Source organism: Corvus cornix, chromosome Z (assembly GCF_000738735.6).
Source record: "Corvus cornix cornix isolate S_Up_H32 chromosome Z, ASM73873v5, whole genome shotgun sequence".
NCBI classification, from domain to species: Eukaryota; Metazoa; Chordata; class Aves; order Passeriformes; family Corvidae; genus Corvus; species Corvus cornix.
Genome location: NC_046357.1, coordinates 49,854,656 through 49,877,657, shown reverse-complemented (window position 1 = coordinate 49,877,657; position 23,002 = coordinate 49,854,656). Strand labels below are relative to the sequence as shown.

The window sequence follows — 23,002 nt, the reverse complement described above, 5'->3', positions numbered from 1 at the left end:
GCAATGAAATAACATCCACCAGCACCAGGATGGGAAGACTTGCTCTGGGGTTCACTGATGAAAGTTTGACTCTAACCAAAATACCAAGGCTTTCTCAGACAAACAAGGACCTGTTCCCAAACCTCGTCCTCCCCCACACCCTGCAACTTCAGCCTGTAATGGTGGGTGACACAGGAAAAGCAATGATTCATTAGCTGACTGCATTTAAATGAATTCAGCAAAACTGCTTCATGAGTAGCAACACACAGTTAAGGGTTTTTAACAAGCCTGCCAGGTGTTTTTTAACCCAAATGAATCCTTCCTAGCTTGCCTGACAGAACTGAAATTCCTGTGCAGGAACAAGGAAGGTGACTGCATAGCTGACAAACTGCTGCTGTTATTTCTTACCACTGCTTATGCGATTTATATCAAATGCTGCAGAGAGAGTTTCCTCTAATTCTAGGTTGGCCTCCATAATGTGGACATCGAACTGATCAGCTGCCAGGAGCTGATCAACAGCCAAGACCTAAGTTCCTGCCAGCATTTAGAAGGAAATAAATGCACAAAAGACATTAGTCCAGAGAATCAAATTACTTTTCAATGAGACTCAAGGCTGTATGCACGGACCGTGCTGAGCTCACTGGGAAAGACTGAGGAGATCCAGGCAGGCATCAAGGTGTGGTGTTCTCAACTGGACTCCAATCTGGCATCCCCCCCTTGCCCACAAGTATGACCCAAGTCTTACAGGCTGCGCTTGCCTGCACAGTCACAGAGCAGTGACTCTCAAGCTTGCAGCACAGTCACACAGCACTTACAACTAAAGGGCATCGGCTTGTTTTTGTTTATGCCAGTGAAAATGCTGACACTGACATCTGCTAGATTGTGGAGCACTGATTCCCACTGGACTTCAGAAGGACCTGTAGCTGCTTTACAGCTTGTACCACCTGCATCAGCTCATGCATGAGGTTGCTTTACCTATTTATAAGCCTTCCAGTTACAGAGAATTGTATATATATAACACTTTCATCCTCATAAAGTACACATACTCAGATGAAGACTCAGTTAAATTCTGCTAACTTTACATGGGTTTTGGACCAAGTCTCCCATTTAATTTCAGGAAATGGAAATAACCACATCCAAATTCCCTGTGAAATTTGAGGTTATACCTAGTCTTTTAAAAGAAGAAATTATTATTTTGCTTTGCATTCTTACTCTCTTAAAGAAAGTAAATCAGATGGTCTTGACCATGTTCCACCGTATCACTTTTTGTTAAAATTTTCTGTAAGCAATCCAAAACAGAATTATTCTTGTGGTAAACATCACTACACCAGCTTGAAGCAAAAGAGATTCTTTGCACATGAGTGCCCCTACATTCAACATACACTTGTGAAGAAGTCAATTTTGCAGTGTCTATGACCATATATATTCATAACTTCTGGTACCCTGAACAACACGAATAATGCCAAAAAAGTGTACTCTGATGGCTCAATAGTAATAGATTTTTTGGAAGATTTCTCTATTAAATAACTTGCTGCAACAAAGAGATCTGAAGAACACAATTTCAGGCACTTACCCTCTTCTGATTGAAAAATGTGACTTTGAAAGAAAACACTTAACCAACAAAATCTTTTCTGGAAGCTCTGAAGGACCCTGTCACCTGACACCTCAGGATGGTTAGCACCAGCTTTTTCTAGACACCAGCAACAGAGGTACCTTGATGAGACAGACCAAAGCTTCCAAATGCTCTCACAAAGCTTTCAAAAAGGAGAAAGACTTTTACTTAGTTCACTTACCAGCAAGCTATGCCTACTGCATGTGAAGTCAGAAAAATGTCCAGCCACTGAACAAACAGCACTCTGAGAACATGCCAAAGAAAATTTTATTTAAAAAAACCCCAACATATGAATATTGAATGTGTTCTCACATGTTTAAAGCACAGAGGAAAAAAGGTGGGAATTTATTGATAATTTACCTCATTGAATACCAATGCCTACCATAACATCACTCCCCCATGCAGAGCTAGAAAGCAATTTTTTCTGCCAGAAAAGTACCATGCCTTTTTTCCTCTGGGATCCTAAAAGTATTACTTGCTGTCCCAGGCAGGAAGAAAACAACCTGCACAGTTGTGCATGGAGGGGCATCTGCACAGGAGGGGCAACACAAACCTATGACTAGCAAGACGAAGTTGTGAACTGGCAATGCTCCACAGTAAACTGCTTCTATAAAGAATGCGACTAGTTTGTGAGGCTGAAAACTCTGATGCCTCCATGATAAAGGCTGTGAAGAATGCTTGTATGTTTCCTTTCTGAATCCTAAGGAGCTCCCCACAATCCCTTCCCTTCCCAGCACTGACATGTAGGGTCTCTCTCTCTCGTAAAAGGACTTGGCTTTCCTTACACAAGAACAGATTCGGCTTTCCTAACACTGGAATAGGTTACTCCCCTTCTTCACACACATCCTTACGTTCCCCAAAAGCTGAGAACATTATTTCTGCTGCAGGCTCATGGGGACAGATTGTATCTTCCCTCCTTTTTTGGACAGCTTAAAGAAGATTGCTGGTGCTTCCCATAAATAAAAAGCTAGCACTTGATGTTCAAAGGATGACTAAACTTGGAATATATCTTTTAATGTACATTTTAATAAAGCTGACTCGTGACTCAATTTCTCTTAGCTGAATGTTGGTAAGCTCCAAAGGCAGGTATTAGACAGAAAAAACAAAGAGATGTGGTAGCTTTCTCCACATCTGGTACTGGACAATGAAGAAGATGGAGAGCAAGCTCCTTCTTCCTGGAGTCCGCCAGGCATATTACTTCTTTTTCTGCCATGGAGACAGACCGACTCCCACACTCTTTCTCTGTCAGCAGAGCTAGGCATCCTCCTTTCCCTTGACCTCCCAAAGATAACTGTTTCCCTCAGCCTGGAACAAAGTGAGTTGCCCTGTTGTGTGTTCCCCAGGGGTGGGACACAGTCATCCAGAAGAATTTTGCCTGACTGGAAATGAAAATGAGGACAGAAATCTTTTCACCACAACTTACGCTTCAATCTCTTCTCTTGCTCTGCACGCGCAGAAGTACACAAGGTCAAGCATATTAAGACAAAAATTCTAAGCCATGCATCCCTTGTAAGGTCCTCCTGCCCAGTTCTCAAGTAGGATTAATTGCACTGTGTGAACCAACACACACAAACTGAAAAAAACTGTTGTTTCCAATATGCCGCTTTCAAGGTATTTATAATGCAAACATAGACAAAAGGTATGCTCTCTTTTATGACAAGCCTGAAATAAAGCAGCTCTAATTAGCAAAACCAGATATGGCGTCTGAGGTAGCACAGTTTGCAGAGCAAGGATAAGAAACCTCTCCTTTGGTCTTATTCAGCAGCAAGCAGACTTATGCCCTTCCTTCTTACAACTTTTTCTCTTTGACTCTGCGAATAGATCTATCTGTACAATAGATGGATGAATTGATGATTTCCCACAATAGCAATTTGATTACTGATTGCTACTTTGTCACAAACCAACCACACATCATCTACAGTCAAGCAATGTCCTGCATCATCCGAACAAAACTGTGCACTACACAGCCCTTCAGTGCTATCATTTCTATTGCCGGCTGGACCTTCCTATAAACTAGTGGACTGTAAATTACTTTTTGTCTGCCTTTGCTGAAAAAATAAAGTTTTGGCTACAACCCATATGGCAAAATACTGCTTGAGATTAAAACAGTGCTACCAATAGAAAGAAAAAAGGAATACCTCCACCAGCAGATATTATTGTACTGGAGTTCCTTTTGGTTACTCTTTCCTCAACTTGTGTTTTATTTCAAGAATGCTATGTGCTGTGCAATTTTTATTAAAAAGGCATTGTCTTGAAAAGTTGTCCACATACACAACACACACATGCGTGGGTGAAGGAGATTTTTAAAAATTTTTACAGGTACCAGAGAAGCTGTTCCCAACTGCAATTCTTCTGATTCAAATACATAAGTCTTCTTTGGCCCCATTTTTAATCTAAGCAAACATTTTAGTTACTAAACTGCAAAAATACTGAGAGCATTCCTACAGCATAACAGCATCCATAACTGATTTCCAACACCCCAAACTTCTCACATCAACATTTTGGGATCAAATGAATACATTCAACTGTTGACCTCCAGCCCAGTACCAAGTCCTTAAAAACTGAATCATGCACACATGCACACAGATGGGATGCATTCCCTAAGATAGAGGAGCTATTGCTCGCAGTTTCAGTGGGGACACGGCTTTGGAGCACAGTTTTGCACTTCAAGGAGCACAAACATGATGATTCATCTCACTGAGAAAATACTAAACTCAAAATCATGCATTTTTTTCGTTTTTCCATCGTTACCAACTGGTCTGTCAGAGCGACATTTTTTCTAGTTATACGTACAAAAGTCACACAAATAACAGAAGAGTTGTTACTGAATCTTTTCCTAGTCAGATTTTAGAAAAACACTAATGTTTGAGAAATCCTGCTCAGGATCTGGGAACAGACTACAGAATTAACCACTCAGTCTTGCTTCAGTACCAAGAAGAATGATGCCCCACATATTTCAGTTGTCTTATGAAAGATTTCCATCATTCTGTCCAATCAATCAAGTTAAGTTATATTTAATGTCTAGATTCAAACATCTTGGCTTAACCAGAATAATCTAATCATCACAACAAATTCACATTTAAAAGCAAACCTCAGTCACAATCTCTTGGACAAACTGAAGGTTTAATGTGCAAACAATTATCAGATTATACAACTAAAAGAATACGTTTCACTAGCAAGTAATTAAGTTTAAATTCCAGTGTAATGAGAAGGAAGATAGCGAACATTACTGCTCAGAAAGAGAGAAAACAAGAAAGAAGGAGAGAAAGAGAGAAAGAAAGAGAGAAAGCAAGAAAGAAAGAAAAGAAGAAAGAAAGACAAAAAATCAGTATTGAACGACGAGAGTGTCATGAGCACCAGGGACAAAACAGAAGAACAAGAACAGCCATCTCAGCACATTACAGCTTTCTGCTAAAGCCACAGCCAGATCTGGTACAATATAAATGGCAGCAGCACTTCCCTTGGGACTGCAATGTTGTGTGAAGCTTCACGCAAAACACTTCACTGATGTCTCTTTGGGACCAGAGGAGGCTAAAGGTCTTTTTTAGCTAACTGCTCTAATCCTCCCATCACCTCCTCCCAAACCAACACTTACCGTCTTCTTCAAAAACAGCAGTAGTTAAAAGCCTAACTATGCACTGCTTCAAGGATCTCACACTTGGTAAAGCTCTGGAAGTTTCATTTCTACTAAAAATAAACTTCATAAAGCTTACTAGTCTGTATTTTTGGTATCCAAAAGCAATGAAGGCTCCTGAGAGACTAGCAGGTATCCCTGAAAAAAGGAATAAACACCACCACACCTCAGTCTTGCATTGCTTACCACTTACTCCTCCCCTCCCCCTTATTTTGCTGACAGCAAGATGGACAATACATGAAAATTTGATTCTCGGTAAGCTGAGTAATGCAAATTAGCTTAATGAAATAGATGACTTTGTGTATGTCCCTTTGATACTGATTAAGCTCAAGTATCCACTCAGCTAATGACTAAAGCAATACCATGAGAGCTCTTGTGGAGGTGTCATAGCTATACTTTTTTTTTCAGTAGCTCTTTGCTCAGCATTTATTTCTATCTCAATCCCCCTGTCCAGGCCAGCCTCCAAAGAGCAGGCAGGAGCAGTCAACAGCTTAAGACATGAGTGACGTAACATAAAAATCTGCAGTTACTTTACACAGCTTGGGCCTCAACATAAAAAGGAGATATGCCTTTGTGCCTCCAGTTTTCAAAGCAGATTACCAGTGTGCTGCAAGGGGCTGCTTTGACTCTGTAATTATAGCCATCTTAATAATGATCTGCTCCATGGCTGCCTACTGCTGGTGCCCAGACAGTTTAATCACTATGCATTCAGCTGTAGAGAACTAGCTATCCTTCCTGTCATTTGAAATATGGGACATGTTGTGTGAAGGCGGTGTAAACGAGCTTCCCCTGAACTAGCTGGCAAATACACTTTCACCATTTAAAGCCCAAATTATAAAATAGACCAGTAAAAGGGATAATGCATTGCCTCTTGCTACAAAAAATGCTTCACCTCTGCTGCACTAGATGAACAGTCACTCCTACCAAGCCCATACATATATTATTCATTGAGCACCAGCTGTGTGCTTGGCACTGTACAGACACAGAGAGATGTGCTCCTCACTCCTGGGAAGCTTTTACAGTCTAAAGTACTGGAGTTTGGCATTCATTCTGCCTGTAGAAATCCCATTGACTTCACTATGGGGAGCAGTTGCAGAAGCAGGTATTATGGCATTTGTAGAGCCAGTGTAGTATCAACTGAGAGGTACAGTGAGAGGTAACATTCAAGCTGTGTTCCTACAGGAGCTGTGTTTTAGGCCCTGAGGAAACTACTGTGAAGACTGACACTGAGGGGTTGGAATGTACTAGAACATATCATGCAAAAGCAAAAAGATGATGCAGTGTCCCAAATCCCCTTTGTGCTGATGCTGGCTGCATCTGCCCACACCCCACTGCTGTGTGGTTGCTGTCTTAGTATTTTCTCATACTATAATGCTTTCAAGGCAATCCTGATCCAGTAACATCCAGTGATGGACGAAACAATACCCTATATCCTCCAGTGCTGGGGATTTGCAAGCACTCGTAGCCAAACACTACATGCAGGCCCAGCATGAGTGAGAATGAGGCATGAATCACCACCACAACATCCAAAACATATTTTAGACTTGAAATGAAATCCTACTCTCAGACTTGTACAAAGATTTCCACAATGAAGAATATAAGTGGCTGAAAGTACAGTTCTATTTACATGTGGTGGATGGAAGAACCTGGAAAAGAAATGGGGAAGAGCAAGAGCAAAGAGGGGAAAAAAGGAAGCAGACCTGAGTGCAGGCACTGGGAAGAAGAGAACAAATACTGTGAAAACTGGGAGCTGGAAGTTCAGGCAGGTGAAACAGGCTAAGAAGGGAGAGCTGTTATGGCACCTGGACATGTAGGGAGATAAAAGATTGGCAAGTGGGAGAAAGCAAAAAATAAAAAGGTGAGAAGGGTCTTTCAAAATTAAATAGCTGTAAAAAGGCTGTGAGGCAAAAGGACAGATGCAGGTGTATGTAATAGGATCTCTAGAAATGAAGGAATGCAACTATTAGCAAAGGGAGAAGAAAGAGAAAAGATTCAGAGGATTCCTAAGAAAATGGAAATGAGAAAAGGACATCAGCTGGATGGAAGGAATCAAAGAAATAAGAAAGCACATTGTTTAAGGCTGTTGTCGTGTATCACACTCCTTTTCATTTGGAGTGTGTGCTTGGAAATTTGGTCTCTCGGGTCTGTGATATTTTTGTTTCTTTACTAACACATCAACTTTTTAAACTCACAGAAGTGTTCAGAGAGAGAAAAGGACAGAAGGAAGTCTTCTGTGTATTGACTGATGCCACGTAGCACAGGAGGCAATGATGTTGTCTTCCCAGCAGCTGGCTCCCAGGAAAGCTGTGGGTATGAATATGATGGCTATGTCAAAACACAGTTCATGGTTTGTGTCTTGTGCCTCACTACAAGATAAAAGACAACTCCCCAACACTTCTGTCAGCATCTTGCTGATCACAAGCCATCTAAATACATTAAAATACATTAAAAACCTTCCTAAATGCACTCTTGAGTCCAGTGTATCTGACATTCAGAATCAGCAATCACTGCATTTGTCTCAGAGATGAAATTTAATTACAAAGGAAGGGGAAAGTAGTATTTAGATCATGGGTGAGAAGACATGTAGTCCACCAAACAGCATTCTTATATCTACACTGAAAAACCTGGAGACTTACTGAGCCAAGGGAACTTTGCCTATGCAAACTGTCCTTATGCTTCAGAGATGAAGGATTTGGTGACTGGGCCCAGCCCCCTGTGTGTATCCATGCGTGCGTTGATTTATATAGTAATCGTGTCTGTCGCCTGTAGCACTGGGACTTGTTATAAAAACACAGGAAAACATCCTCCTGCCCAGCACTACCATAAACCTCAGTCAGCAGCTTCCTTGGACTGGACTGACAAATGGCCCACAAGGAGGAAGAAAAGAATTCTAATCCTCAAGGTACAAGAGAGAAGAGCAAGACGAGAGGGACAGAAGTGGGGGAGAAGGAGAGGCAGAGTGAAGGGAACCTTCATGAAATAAGAGAGACTGGATATATACAGTAAGCCCAACACAATATGTACCTAACCTGCCTCATGAGAGTTGAGTGGGTGAATCTAACTGGAATAGACCTCTATTTTCATACAGCTGCAAAGAAGCATGCTTCCCATGAAACCATCATAAAACCCTCATCTTCAGGGTTGATTTAAAAATTGTAACTCAGCTGTTGCAATTTGTATCGGACTTGAATTTGGCAACCCCAGACATCAAGTCAATTCAAACTGAGAAGGGGACATACAATGCTCCGTTTTACAGCCTGAAATCGTACTTTCAAGGGTTTAAAATGTTTTCTACACCACTACAAAGTGAATACAAAGTATTAGGTTAGTTTTTAAAATGCAAGTTTAGTTTAGTTCTCAATAGTCTGTAGAAAGATTGAAAAGATCCACTTGGAAATACAGAAAATTCAGAATTTTTATTCTCAAAAAAACCCAGCCCCCTGACCCCCCAAAAAACCCAAACCAACAAACAAAGCACAGATATTTAAGACAAGAACATGTAAGTCCTTTGATAGTGGTATGTCACTTAACAGCCAGCCATGCTGTTATCAAACTCATTGCTTGTTTGCATACAGTCATTCATTAATTTCCATGCTTTTAAAAAAAATTGTGTCATATTCTAATGGGGTTGTATCTCCAACACAAGGCACAAAAGTTAGTATCCCACATGGCAAAGATCAGGAGCTGTGCACTCTTACACTTTCAAACTGTTAAAAATATGCAAACTGTGTGTCTGGATCCTGAAAAACATAGGCAGATGAAGCTGCCATTTTATTTAATAGAGTCAGTGGGAGCGTAGCCAGCAAGTCAGACCTTATGAAATTAATATTCTGCACTAGCTAGGCTGTGAGTTTATGTTATAGGATGTGTTGGGCAGCGTGAAACACAACATACCAAATTCAGCCTCACACAACCTTACAGCAGGAACGTTCTGTTTGTTTATATGGAAACGTTACTACTAAACAAGCACTGGAACCACTGAAGTCTGGCTGTTAGGAATTTGTGTCCTGATGCTGATGTCTTTAAAAGGCTAGTTAGCCACACACACACTTTCCCTCTCTGAAGCCACTCTTTCACCTTCTTGCCTGATTCTGAGAGAAGCCTTGGAAAATAACTATCTTGCAGGCTGAGCTAAGTAAACCCGAAAATTCACAAGTTACTGGGAGCTGACAACCACCTATACACAGACAATGTGATCACACATGCCTTGTTCCTTTAGGATGTCAGGCTAAAAATACAGCCATTTGCATTAATTACTAAGAAGAATTTTAGCTCTGAACTACAGTGGGAATTGTACCCTTAGTTGCACAGAGACAAATTTAGGGATGGAGGATGAATGAGGCTGAGCTATCTCTGATCCCCCTCTCTTGCAGATTTCAGACACTTCCTTCACCCTGTCCTGACACAGTTGTTTGTGCTTAATTTTAATTTCCTGTTAACTCATAAGCAAACAAAGCACCCTCTCCACTAGCTCTGCAATCCCGGCTTGGCTGACTTTAAATAGATAAGGCTGACCAGATACTGGCCATCAGCTCAGCAAAGAAAGAGCCATTGTGTGAGAGACCCGCAGTCGCCGCCAGGGACCCAGACAGCACACTGCCCATCACAGCCTCACTGCCAGCGTTGAAGAGGTGGTTTTGGAAGACAAGAAACATGGACCTTTATCACATCGGGAAAAGGGTCATGATGCAAAAATCGCAGAACAGATGCTGGCAAGTAGACAAAAATTTGTTATGTATTTACAAGGATTGTAATGGGAAAGGTACAGGCAGAGTAAATACCTCAGTCCTCCACACAGAGATGTGGCAGATCTCCAAGCCCAGCTTCTCCCGAAAAACTCAATGTGTCAGTGTTACCTGCAGGTACTACTTCAGTGTCAACAGCAAGATGTTCTCAGCAGCAGAATAACAGCTGCACAATAGGAGCAGCAACTGAATGGTTGAACAGCTCTTTTTACAGGCATGGTGTGACAAAAACCTGGTGTTCTTTTGTGCTTCACAAAGCCCCTACTTTGCTGACTCCAAGTTCAAATCTCACGGGCTATTAGGAAAAGGAAGAAGGACAATGCATTAACATGCATGGTAGAAAAGAATGTGCTCTATTCTGGAAACCAAGCCTGCACTAGAAGCTGTGTTATGTCCTAAATACCAAGGCAGAAGCTGCTTTCATGTCAATAAAAAGGTATGTATTTTGGCATGCAAGGATCGTACATTTTGTCAAGTGTAACTCAAGCTTGATTTTCATGATGAGGTGCTAAACTGAGGGTTTTCCCCTCACTAGTGCTCCCCAACAGGGACAAACACGGGAGATACAAAGCTATCACCAATTGGTGGTCTTAGAATTTATTTTTTAAAGGTTGGGAAATGTGTGATTTTTACCAGTTCCCAATTTTTTCTCCCCAAAGAATAAATCAGCCAAATAACTGATAGGTGAAACTCCCTTAAGATTGCTTAGTCGAACCCTGTTAGCAGACAGCTAAGCCACTGCTGACTAATTTGAATTGCCCTTGAGGAACAAGAAGCAAAACAAAATAAAGCATCAGAAAATAAAAGCAGAGCAGGACAGGAGTGGCTCTTCAAAGTGGAAAGAGAGTAGCAAAAAGAAATATCAGGTCTCAAAAGTTCCAAAAGTTTTTGTTTGTGGATGTTATTTTTGTTTGTTTGGTTTTTTTTTTTTTTGGTAGGATTTTGTTTTTGTGTGTGTGTGGGTTTTTTTTTTAATTTTTTTGGGTTTTTTTTTTTTTTTTTTTGAGTGGTGGGGGGGCAGCTCTTTAATATTCTCCTCTTAACATTCAAAGCCAACTTCTACCCAGGAGTGGGATGCCAGGTAGATGTGCTGAGCAATATATGGGAGATTCACCTGCAGCCACCTGTCCACCAGCACATTATCTCATCTTTGGGTCCCCCTGTCCCAATCTCACTTATGACTTTGCTGAGAATTCCAGGATTGCCCAAGACCTATGTTTACATATTTGCAAATCAGTGTTGCAATGTAGTACCTGCTTCACAAGGAAGTTACAAGCTTCCATTAATTCCTATAATGTACTTCAAGACAGTCAAATAAAGGATGCCAGGCAAGAGTATGATAATGTTATTGTGCCTTGGGAATCCTTCCCTTTCCTAGCTGGCACAATTCTACATTTTACCCGGTTAATTTTAATCTCTCTTAGCCCTTGGGCTACAGTTTATTGCTCTGTCTCTAAACTGAGGCAAAAAACCTCTTTGCAAATATATTTCTACGAGCAAAGCTGAGTCAGTGTCAAAGTTTTGAGTGTAAACTACAGGAATTCAAACATGCCAAACTGACAGTAACACGAAAACTCAGTTGCCTCAACTCTGCTGCAAAAACTCTTTACGGAGCTCACTAAAAGATGACAAAGTGCTTGAAGGTCAACAATTGCTTTTGTGCCATATGGGCTGAAGGCTGAGCATCCCTGTGAACACTTGCAGAGATTTGGGGGTGGGGACAGGTGCAGGTGCAGGCTGTAGTGAGAAAAAACCCAGCAGTAAAGGAAAGCTTGAATTACATGCTGGCCTTGGTGAAGCAAACTACTAATTAACTGAAATTAGCTGAGTTTAAAAATCATGAACTTGTTGGAAGTGAAACCAGATAATGCAGTCCTTCTGTCTATCAGTCATACAAAAACAAGGTGTTCATTTTGAGAAGAAAAAGAACAACTGCAAAGAGATTTCACTTGAAAGCCATGATATTCTGAATAAATAATTTGTATGACCATACATAGAAGGATGACACAAATCATGCAACACATACATTATACAACTATATATACTAAAAATATAGTTGAAGTAACTGCTAGAAAGATTGCCATGGACATAGGAAAGGGTTAATTATTATGTACTGAAGATGATAATCCAGCCACATAACTTTTGTCTTCCAGCACTTAACAAATTATTGTCATTACAAGTTCAAACACTGTAGTAGTTCTAGCACACTTGCTGCTGTCTTACATGTGGCTGGATATCTAGGACAGGAAAAGCTCTAAATTCTGCTAGCTGCAAAGAAGATTGAATTATCCACACGGGAATTCTCCTGTGTAGCTGTATCACACCCTTGTTCCCATGTTTTTTTTTCTTTCTGCAACCCCCATTAGAAAATTAGTGCTCTCTTATTTCAGTGAGTTATTTCACTTTCCAGGTTTCATAAAATCCCTCCAGTCTCAAGGAGAGCATTTAAAAATGTGCAACAAACCCTACTGTGGTGCAACGCAGAAAGTGCTTTTGATGGTCCAGAGACTCTGAGGACAATCTCAGCCCTCACTGATGTTTATTCACTGACATGGTGCTCCTTTCAGCAGACCAAAACAAAGGACTTCAAGCTTCAGTTTACCAGAGGATATGCAGTCTGCTAGTCCCAGCAAAGGATACCATGCTAGCAGTAGTGAAACCTATGTAGGAACTCTCCCTGTTTAAATTCTCCTCTGCAGCAAAATTCCACATTAGGGTCATCCCACTAAAGTAAAAGATTCTTTCCTAACTGCCACCAGGTTGACTCATACTAAATAATGGTATTGGATTCAGTGGTATAATTCCTGACTTCCTCTGCTGTGAGAATGAAATAAGTTACAACATGCTTTTTACCAGAATTCAATGGACAGCTAAACTCCATGGTTGCCATCAGAACCCATACGTTTTTAGCCTTTGCAGTGCTTAATAACATGGTTTTTACTAAGCAAGCTGTGGTCTTTCCTCCTGAAATAATAAATAATATATTTAATGCATATTGTCTACTGCCCTCACACTTCAATTTTTTTGCTGTTTTTCTCTTTGCCTAATGAATTGAAAAGCCTGATTTAAAAATGGCTAAGGAGAACAGGTAAGTTCAAGTTTGAAGAATTCTTGTTTTCAAAAGTCGCACTCATGAAGGTCGTGGCATTTCCCACATCAAAGAACTTTCAGAATACCTTAATTTCACCTTTTTTTTTTTTTTCTGACAGGATTTGTATTTCATTCTTTGCTCCTTAAAAAGCTCAGTTGTCCAGTTACAAGGCTCCTTTCCCTTTTTGCACTCACATTTGTTGACTCAACTTGTGATGAATAATCAACACGTTAAAACAAGCTGATAAATTTGAGTTTCCATAGATCCCAGCACTGTGACTAGAGACCTGTTTGAGCCTATGTGGTACTTTTGTTTATTTGAAGATTATAATAAGTTGTGCAGATGAAATAAGGGGAAAAGCATATGCCTTCACCTTCTAGCAAGAAGTTCATTTGAAGGCAATTAAGGTGACGACAGGTTTGAAAGAGTGCCAGCTGCAACTGGCGCAACTTTAGAATATGAGAAGGTGTGCTTCTTATTTTTTTCTGGCCAGACCTGAGCAACTGTATCCTGGATACACTCCTTGTTAATGTACTGAAACAACCCTTGTCACTAGGGATTCCAGCTGGACTGTTCTGGGATTCACTTGCAAGCTGAACTTGGGACATCAAAGGTGATTGGACTCTTCCAGATTTTCTCATCCTCCATTTCCCTTTCCATTTTGAGAATTTGTTTTCAGTTGAAGGATTACCTCCATCTCTGCTTTCACCTTTGTTCGTCATTAAAATGAACAGAAGAAACTGCAAGCTATGTACATACCAGAGTTAGTATAAAAACGTTTAAACTACTACAGGCTTTCCAAACCAGGAAGTAGCATATACTGCTCTTAGATACACACAACTGATGTGTGCACTGGTACTTCTTCTGAATTCCAGCTTTCAGAGCAGCAGAGAAGGCAGCCTTGATCCACATGTGAGAAGAGATGGATCTGCATCAGAGGCAGTTCTGTCTGCTGCCAGTTCAGAGGTCTGAGAGCACAGACAGGGAGTAATGAAGGGCACCCCTGCTGTTTCATCCCCAGATAAATCTACACGTTCAGAACAGTCTGCCAAGAACCTGGAACAAAATCACAGTTAGTGAGAGTTTTTCCACTGACCTCACAAGAACAAGTATTGGTGTCTTGCTGTGAGGCTCACACTCATACTGACGCGACCAGGAAAGCACCCATTTTTCCTTAAGATGAAGAACAGCAAAGCACCCATTCTTTTAAGATGAGGATATGATGATGGATATTTCTGCCTATTTTGTACATAAAGTCCATAACAAAAGCTGAAAAGGATGCAAGTTTAGCAGCTAATCATGTAGTTAGATCTACAGATGATTGGTTCCACTGACACTCATTCCCAAGCACACACCATAGCTAACATTTTCTGTTGCTGCAAGAATAGGCATCATTAAAAACCATTTAACTATCAAAACAGCTCTGCTAGTGATGATTATTTTTGTATTAGCAGGTTAATTATCAAATTATTTTCAATGATACAGAAAAATGAACACAAGTCTTTTCCTTCAACGTAAGAGTAAATTTTTGGTTTAGTGGTAGTTGCTGGTGTTGGGAAAAATTAAGAACAAGCTGCAACTGGAACTCCAGCTGAAATCCTGAACCCCATCCACATTGTGTTCACATTTGCATAAATAATGCTTCATTTCTATGCTGGGCTTATTATTTTCAAAGTAAGTGTGTTTATTAATACGATGTAGGGATCAATCAGCAAATAAATTATCTTCTTCTCAGGGATCTCCTAAACTCAGAGGATTCAGGTTTTCCTCAAAGACTGATTCTACAATGGCTCAAAGAGCCTGAAGATCAGACCTCTTAAGATGTTATCACATACTAGAAGACAAGGGCAAATAATCAAGAGGTAAAGAGTCAAAATTTAAGCAAAAAATAGAAGAAGGAGAAGGCATCACTGCAATCAAGATGTAGAGAGAAACGCAGTTGAAGTTACAGAGGGAAAAGGAGAAGGCTTGAAATATGAAACCTTCAGAGGAAGAAATGATTTGGTTGAACTGCAGTAAATATTAGAAGCTTATACTGAGATACTGAGAAAAGTCAAGACAATTGAAGAAAGATGTAAATTCAAAGGTAATTCTTAAAACATACTAATCTTCCAAAGCATGCAGAGTTAAGACTCCTTCAGAATAAGATCATTCATGCAGGGGTCAAGGCAGTTTAATTAAAACCTAGTTGTACATAATGAGTCTTACCTATCTGTGTCCTGGAGAATAAGCACATGGTGACATACAGAAATGGAGATATAAGAAAATAAGACACAGAGGAAATAAGAGACCTGAAAATATAAGAGACCTGAAAAGTCTGTTTGGCAAAATAATGGTGAGACTCCATCCTAGCCAATGAGATCCTCATCTTCTGACAACCTGTACCCAGTTTCTCCAAAACCTGCATATGCATTGCTGGTAAATTGTAAAGGTTTGTTCTGCAGGTTCAGGAAGAGATTACATCCTAGAAGGTTCCTGTGGATGTGAAGATCACATAGCCTGCTGTGACTAATCAGCTGGATATCCTGTGCATTACTACAGGAAATAATGAAAAGCAGCAGAGGCATTTCAAGTAAGAGCACAGGATATTTCACCTCCCCTGTTCCTGTTATTTTAAAATTTAGCTTAGAAGGTAAGAGCACAGAACTTTGACACAAAATGAACTGTTCCTTCACACACAAACCTGCTTCCCATCTCAATCCTGCCACCAGAAATTTGCAAGTACCACAAATTCCTTTCCAGCCACCCATGTGACACCTGGACACACAAGTTGTTTCTCTTGCTCCTTTCAGACAAAATTTTTGTGATTTTTTTTGGTACTGTAAACTACAAGACCTCACTGAACAAATAAAACAAAAGTTCCTTCTCTCAAGCAACTTGTGGAATTCTCCGATAAGGATATGGCCAGTACAAACAACTGCCTGATGTGGGGTAACTCTTTCCACCATTTCCAGCCAGTCATGTCTGGAGTCTCTATTTACCCTGATAGAAGAGGGCTCCAGACCTATCAGCAGAGAATTCAGTCCTGTGGAGTGCAGGTGTTGTACTCCACAAGGCATGCAAGAATGCTGAAGTCTACTGTAATTAGTTTCCAAATTCAGTCTGGCAGTTTAGTATGACTTATGTGCAATAAGTAACGAAAACAAAAAAATGTGTCCTAAAATTAAAGAGAGTTGAAAATGAAAACAAAGCTAAGAAATATTTCCTTATCCCTTCTTGTTTCACAATGAAGAACTATTTCTGCTTTTGAACTACAAATCATCAACAGCACTTTTTTGTCCAGCTCATAGAGGTTTTTTGGTTCAGCCCCTTTCAGCATTGTCATCTGGGCTCTGAGGGTAAACTGGACACAGATCTCTGCAGCTGAGCTGCAACGAGATTATTTTCAGAAAGAGAACTGTCTGATGTTGGCACAGAGCTGCCAGGTTGTGTCCTTAACGATTGCTTCCCAAAACACCACAATACGGGAAATAAAGCAGGGAGAGAGGCTGTGAACAATGCCTCTTTGTGTCCTACCGATTTCCAGGAATAGTATGGCCGGCCCCAGGCTGTGACACTGTTTTCACACACCTCTCCCCAGCACATCCCTGAGCCAGGCTTTCATAACCAAGGGCTGCTCTAAGGGGCCGTCACTCCACGTGCCAGGTTCCTGCGGGCTTCTGCCACTCTCGGGAATCTTACAGGCTATTATGAGCAATGGGAACTTTCTTCTAGAGAGTCTGCAGTCAAGGTCTATAGCTTCCCCTGCTCCTTTCAAATCTTGAAAATTACAGTATTGTTACTTCTCTAAGGAAGGAGTTTCAGAGCACTGAAAATTAGCTTTGTGAGGCTGGGTTGAATAATACCTTCTAACCACTGTGAATTCCAGCAGGAAATTAATTCCCACTAACTGACTTTATTTCGTAAGTGTTCATACACTACAATGGTTGGCTGCAAAAATGGTTTCTACAGGAACTGAAGAGGTAAGTTTTTTTCAATGACAATTATCAAATATTTGGTTTTCTTGTAATGAACAGAAATACCATTTAGCATCATATTAATGTATCTACTTTATCTGGGGACTATATCTTGTATGTTGAAAAAGTGCAAAATCTTAATATCCCTAACATCCATAAATCTATCTGATTAATTTCTGAACATTATCAGGAAATACCTATGTTTATGGTTTTTATAGTCCTTTTCAACTTCTCTACAGAAATACTCTGGTCAATGAGTTAATTTCCTGAAATATTCCATAGGACCAACAAGCACAGCTTTGTGTGAGCTTCATATATAATGTAAAACAACAGTGAGCCTACATCAAACAAGGGAGTGAGTGTATTAGAAGACTCTGAAAAGCAATTTTTAGACTCTGGCAGAGCCTTGTGCTGACAGAGCCACAAAGGTTCTGCACAAAATCCCCAAGTGACTACTGGTAAAGCTCTGCACACTGAGCTGTGATGATGCTCCTCCTATTCCTGCACTCTAATGCCTACATGCAGTGGGGTAAAAATACTTTTCCTTGTCAGCTTGCACTACAGGAGCACCTTGCTGCTGTGGGCACGGGGCTGCTGCAAGTTCATTCACCAGACAAATTTACTACACTAATTCCCAGCTCTTCAGCAGTTTGTTTTAGTGGTGTCATTGCTAGATTGCTATTTTTTTTTTTTTAAGGGTAACCTGCAGATGATACTTCTTTTCCCAGTGATAGGCTGACTACTGATGACAAATTTCTTGTAAAAATGTCAAGAATCTAACTGCAATGTCACCTGTCTCATATTCTAGATGAGCAGTAAAAAACAATTTTGTGAGTGTCATGGTGTTCCCAATTTCCTTCTTGTGCTGCCTGAATTTTTATTGCACTCCTGAATTTTTAAAGTTATTCTAAGAGTTTCTTCTCAGAAGTACAGACTCACAAAAAGACTCCTTGAACTTAAGACGCTTTTTCTTGGTTTATTTTTCCTTTAAATATGCAAAGCAGATGCAGATGTCTGCTTGCATCTTTCAACCATCTGCTTTAATAACTAGCTACAGGATGGACTCTACACTGACCTTGTTTTCCAGTCTCTGAGTATATGGATAAAGCTGTTTAAAACATGATTTAAATCCAACGACTGACTTGCAAAAAGCAGGCCTGGAGTCTGAAGGCACACTATTAGTTTCACACACTGTCTGCTCAAAGGGAATGTCTCCTTTTTTACATACCTGACAATGAGTGAACAGTAACATCAAAGTTTATAAACTCTTTATTTCTTTATTCACCAAGTGATCTTTTGTTTTAAGACGCAGTTGACAAAGACATACACTTTTTTGAAGATAACCCAAGAATCACTAGAAGATTACTTGCCAGCTAATACAATGGATATTTATATCTTTAACGAAAAGTTCTCCTGTGTGCCAGTTTTGCTAACCCGTATAATTTTTCATCACAAGGCTATATAACATTGGGTATTTTCTTTGATGGTCTGGCTTCTGAAATGAAGATATTAAATTAATTTTTCAGGAGTAAGAGAACTCTTTGGTCCCTTGAGACATGTTGCAAGCTTCCCTATTTCATCATTTTGAATATCTGATCAGGAAAGCTTGGTAACACCATGTCTCTTCACATTTCCAGAGACTCCAGAAAAACAACACTCCTATGAATGTTACAAAAGACTTTGTGATGTATTTTATCACCACTCATCAGAGACCCAGGTTAAGGAATTCAAACCACTGATAGAAACGAGCTTTCTGAGTACCACTTCTTGCAGACAGAAGTGAGCTTGTTCTGGCCTGGAGCAGAGTTCAGTGCAACCCAGCAGAGCCCATAGAGGGGTGGAGCGGGTTGGGGTGCCAGCACCAGATGGGCTGATTCCACCTGATGCCAGTGGTTTGTGGGGATTTTGCATCAACAGAAGTTGCAGAATCCATTTAAAGAAAAGACCGTTGGTGCCTATCCTTGTAAGCAAAAAGTACAGGTCTGTGTGGCCTGCCCTGCCCTTCGAAAGCATCCTGCACCTTACAGTGCCATCAGGACTCCTTGAATATTCAGCAGTTCTGAAAGTCATGACACCTTTCTTAAGCCTCCACAAGTGCAAATTAAGCTAAACCATAAGAGCAAACCCCTGGAGAAAATAAACCCCTTTATTCGTAAGAGAGGAAAAATTATCAAACACATCTCCAGTATGACATTCCCTTCAGCATTAACCTTTATTATTGAACAAAATAATAAAATCTACAGCTCCCTAGTATTTCCATTAAGAATACAGAGCAAACAATTAATAGTGAACCTCTCCACATCCCTATATAGAAAAGAATATTCTTCTCTGTTTTGAAATAACTGGACAATATTTTTAGTGGTCAGCACCAAGCCATGATCACTGAAGAGATCAGAATCAAAATAACTGTAGGCACAGTGCCTTCCCTGCCAGTCCAGTTTTCCCATGTACAGGTAGAAAATACATCTCAGATAACTAACACACATTCCTCTTCTGCATAGTTGCACAAAGAAAAATTATTTAGCCATAGTTCCATTTTACTTTACAAAGCCTAGATCAGTCCTCATACACACTGAATATTAATGAACTACCAAGAAATAGAAAGCTCATCCTATAGAGCATACACATACCCTTCAACACCTTTCACAGATTTTAATGTCTTCAGATTTTCATAATCTCAATGCAATTTATTCCTAATGCCAATTTCTGAATTTGCAACTTCCTCACAGGGAAGACACAAAGGTAAGTACCACTTGTTTCCATCTAATCTCTGCAAATGCACCATCGAGCCTGATGGTTGCCACAAACTCAGCAACACTTGTGAGGATTGGCAAAAGGTTAAAAATGGATCTACTCCCTCAGGTATTACTGGATACTGCTAGACCTGCAGCCATTTAATCCTTAGTCTTGAAATTAGCATCATGAGGTTAACTGTGGGAAGTCAGTCATTACTAATGCTATAGGGAATGTCCATGGAAATTACTGTGTTACCAAGGTGGCTGATGGGTACTTCAAATTTCCCTTTATTATTTGTTGCCTGTTTCCAGCAAAGAGCTAGAGTAGTAACACTGTATTTTTTTCATTCCGTCTGCATACAGAACTTCACCAGTAAATCTTTAGCTGAACAGCAGACAAAGGCACATGTCCAAATTTCTATATACCATCAGAACACTGGAATGGAGATACTGGCCATTATGACCAGAAGTTCACGTACCTTGCTATCCCATCTTCAGCAACAATCATGAACAAGCCTCCAGAAAAGAGCCAAGAACAGAAGCATTACTGAATGCTTGTAGCACTTCACAAATTTAAACTGTCTTATGGCTTTGTGCCATTTTCTACATATTTTTGTGAATATACAAATTTAGTGCTTTAGCTACCTCACGTCTGTCTACAGAGGTGGATAAAGAAGGGAAGAAAGGAAAAATCTGTAACTAATTAAAAATTCTAAACCTCAAAATGACCCAGTCTGAGGGGTTTTTTAATGCACATTAATGCTATACTTCTGGTACCTATGTAAGTCACATGGCTAGGAGTCATGTTTCTCCTAGGAGGTACGGAAATCTCTGTCTCTGCATACTGCAGAGCACTGATGCTTGATAGGGAGCAGTGAGTGAGCAGATACAAATCACCTGGGGGTCCAGCCATCTGCCTCTCACCCTACCAGATCAGAGGATCTCAGCTTCAAACCTATTTCCTGCCTCAGCAAAAAAAATGTGCTTTACCCTTGGCAAATGTACATCCAGGTGGGACACTCTTAATTTGCTGGGTAAAAAGTCAACCTTCCTATCCCAGACTGGGTTGGTTGTTTGTTTGTTTGGGGGTTTTCTCCTGTAAGAAAATGCCATCCGCCCAAACTATTCAAAAAGGCTGAAATTGCCAAAAGTAATCTTGGAGAAGAATTAGGAAGTAGATGTAAGGTGGTAATAAACGTTATTTAACTTCTGACTGTCATTCATCATAGATGTCACTGAGCACATGTGGCATACAAAAAAAACATTAAAAAAGGCCCTTCCCACGCGGCTTTTTTTTTTTTTTTCTTTTTCTGAATTGTAAGTTTGGTCTGGGTTACGTTTTACTTTTTTCTTTTTTTCCCCCTTTTTAATTTTTTTTAAATTATATTGCATTATCTGGCTTAGAAGGAACAAAACAGTATTTTACAAACTTTATTTCAATGTTGATAAAACATAATACAAACTCAGCAATTGCTTACCATATCTCTTCCCTCAAGACCACCCTGAAATCCTAAACAAGTCAAAAGGGCCATACTGAGAATAAATATCAAAGACATTGCCAAATATGCCTTTCTATTTAATTAGCAGCCAAGCTCATTAGCAGAAGAGCTGTATAGGAGAGTTTGCCTGCAGCCCTTGCTGACATCAAGGACTGCAGAGAAGTAGGTTGCAGTCACAGATGCAGAAAGCCAGCCAGTGCTGGCAGCAACAGCAGTAGATGGCAGAGCTGGGGACAGGGATGTCTGTCCTCTGATGCAGGTGTAACTCTGCAGCACACTCTGACGAGAAGTGAGATTTGGCATCTTTGGGGGGCACCCAAGCAATGGATTCACCAGCATAGAGCTCAAGTGGCAGAGCACACCCCTGTTCCCCAGGTGGGAACATTTTCTGCATGCGGGAGGAATGGGTGGGAAAGACAGCCCTTGTGTACAGCATGCGGATGCTTGTCTTGTCCCACAGAGCACCACACGGTCAATAAACCAACACAGTCACGAGTGGTAAACAAACACTACCATCAGAAAACATATGCAATATCTGTGTGTGCGGGAGGGGATGACTGTCTGCACCTAGTCTGCACAGTGAAAGGGAATAGCTCACAATGCAGCCTCGGCAGCCTGCTTCTGGGTCAAACAGCCTGTCACTGAGCAGCACCATTTTTTACTTGGCTAGATTTTAGTACTTTTTCAGCACAAAGCAGCTAATACTCACAGAGTGCTCCAGGAACTGAAAAGACTATTTTTCTGAGCTAAAGGCAGTTCATTGCAGCCTCTCCAAGAAGGAGCGTGTCCACGTTATTATTGCTGGGCTGTTGTTGAGGACATCTTAGCTCAAAATACCAATGAAATCTTCATTTACAACAATTTGAGGATTTCTTCAACCCTTTTCTATTGAGAAAATAAAATCTGGGGGACTTGTGTAGTCACAGCTGTTACTAATCAAATTTATTTAAGAGAGTAATGTGAAACAGCATGTTTGCGCAAGTTCATAATCACAGCAGAATTAAATCATTTTTACAGAGCATTTATTTGAAACGTTCTGTACACAAACTTTGAATATGGCAGAGAATATTTCCCTTACAGTTTAGGTTTGATTCCATTCCTGGAAACCACTATAAAACCCCTGCTCACTTGTGGTAGGGTTATTTATTTATGCTCAGTTTTAGTTTTAAGACCTGTGACAAACACCAGATTGCTCACGTTCGTCACGACACAGGCAGAGTCACTACACATCCTGCCCTGCCTCCTGGTACTACCCTGCCAGCATAACACACTCCTGGCTCACTCTGGAGCAGCCTGCTCAGCAGGTTTCCCCTCTGTAGGCATCCAGGTCTGGAGCTGGAAAAGGGGCTTTGAACATCACATGCCTCCCGGCCCATCTGCAGTTACAGCCACAGTGTCACAGTCACTTCTTAAAATGATGATCCTTGCATCAGTGTTACTCTTCCCTTACTGCAAAGATCAGCCCTGTACTGGTTGTCTGTACAAAGACAAGTCCTGATCATCTTGGCAAGAATTTTGGATCCAGCAGAGACCTGGAGGCCTCCTGCTTCCAGAGCCACTAGTTTCTCCCTTTCCCTTCCCCACCCACAAATCCCCTCTTTTAAAAAAACACATGCTGCTAATTTTTAAAGGGGTATAATATACCAAAATCTAACTTTTAGGGCTTTTAGCCTCGGTGTTCACCAGACTTTTTCTTCTCCAGTAAGTCTACTAACTGTTTTCCTGAACTGTGTCAGGTGCAAGGACTTTTT

The 23,002-nt window shown here is 40.5% G+C and overlaps 1 protein-coding gene across 6 annotated transcripts in view; it reads right to left on the bottom strand.

Moving 5' to 3' along the window:
* The window catches only part of SEMA6A (semaphorin 6A), a 129,238-nt gene that overhangs the window by 89,083 nt on the left and 17,153 nt on the right, over window positions 1–23,002 (bottom strand). The window contains exon 1 of one of the 6 annotated variants that reach the window (XM_010401271.4): window positions 7,418–7,512. The exons of the other annotated variants lie outside the window; for them this stretch is intronic. The gene's annotated coding sequence lies outside the window, so the exon portion shown is untranslated. Of the gene's footprint in view, window positions 1–7,417; window positions 7,513–23,002 lie in introns of those variants that run through there. 6 annotated transcript variants of the gene reach the window in all.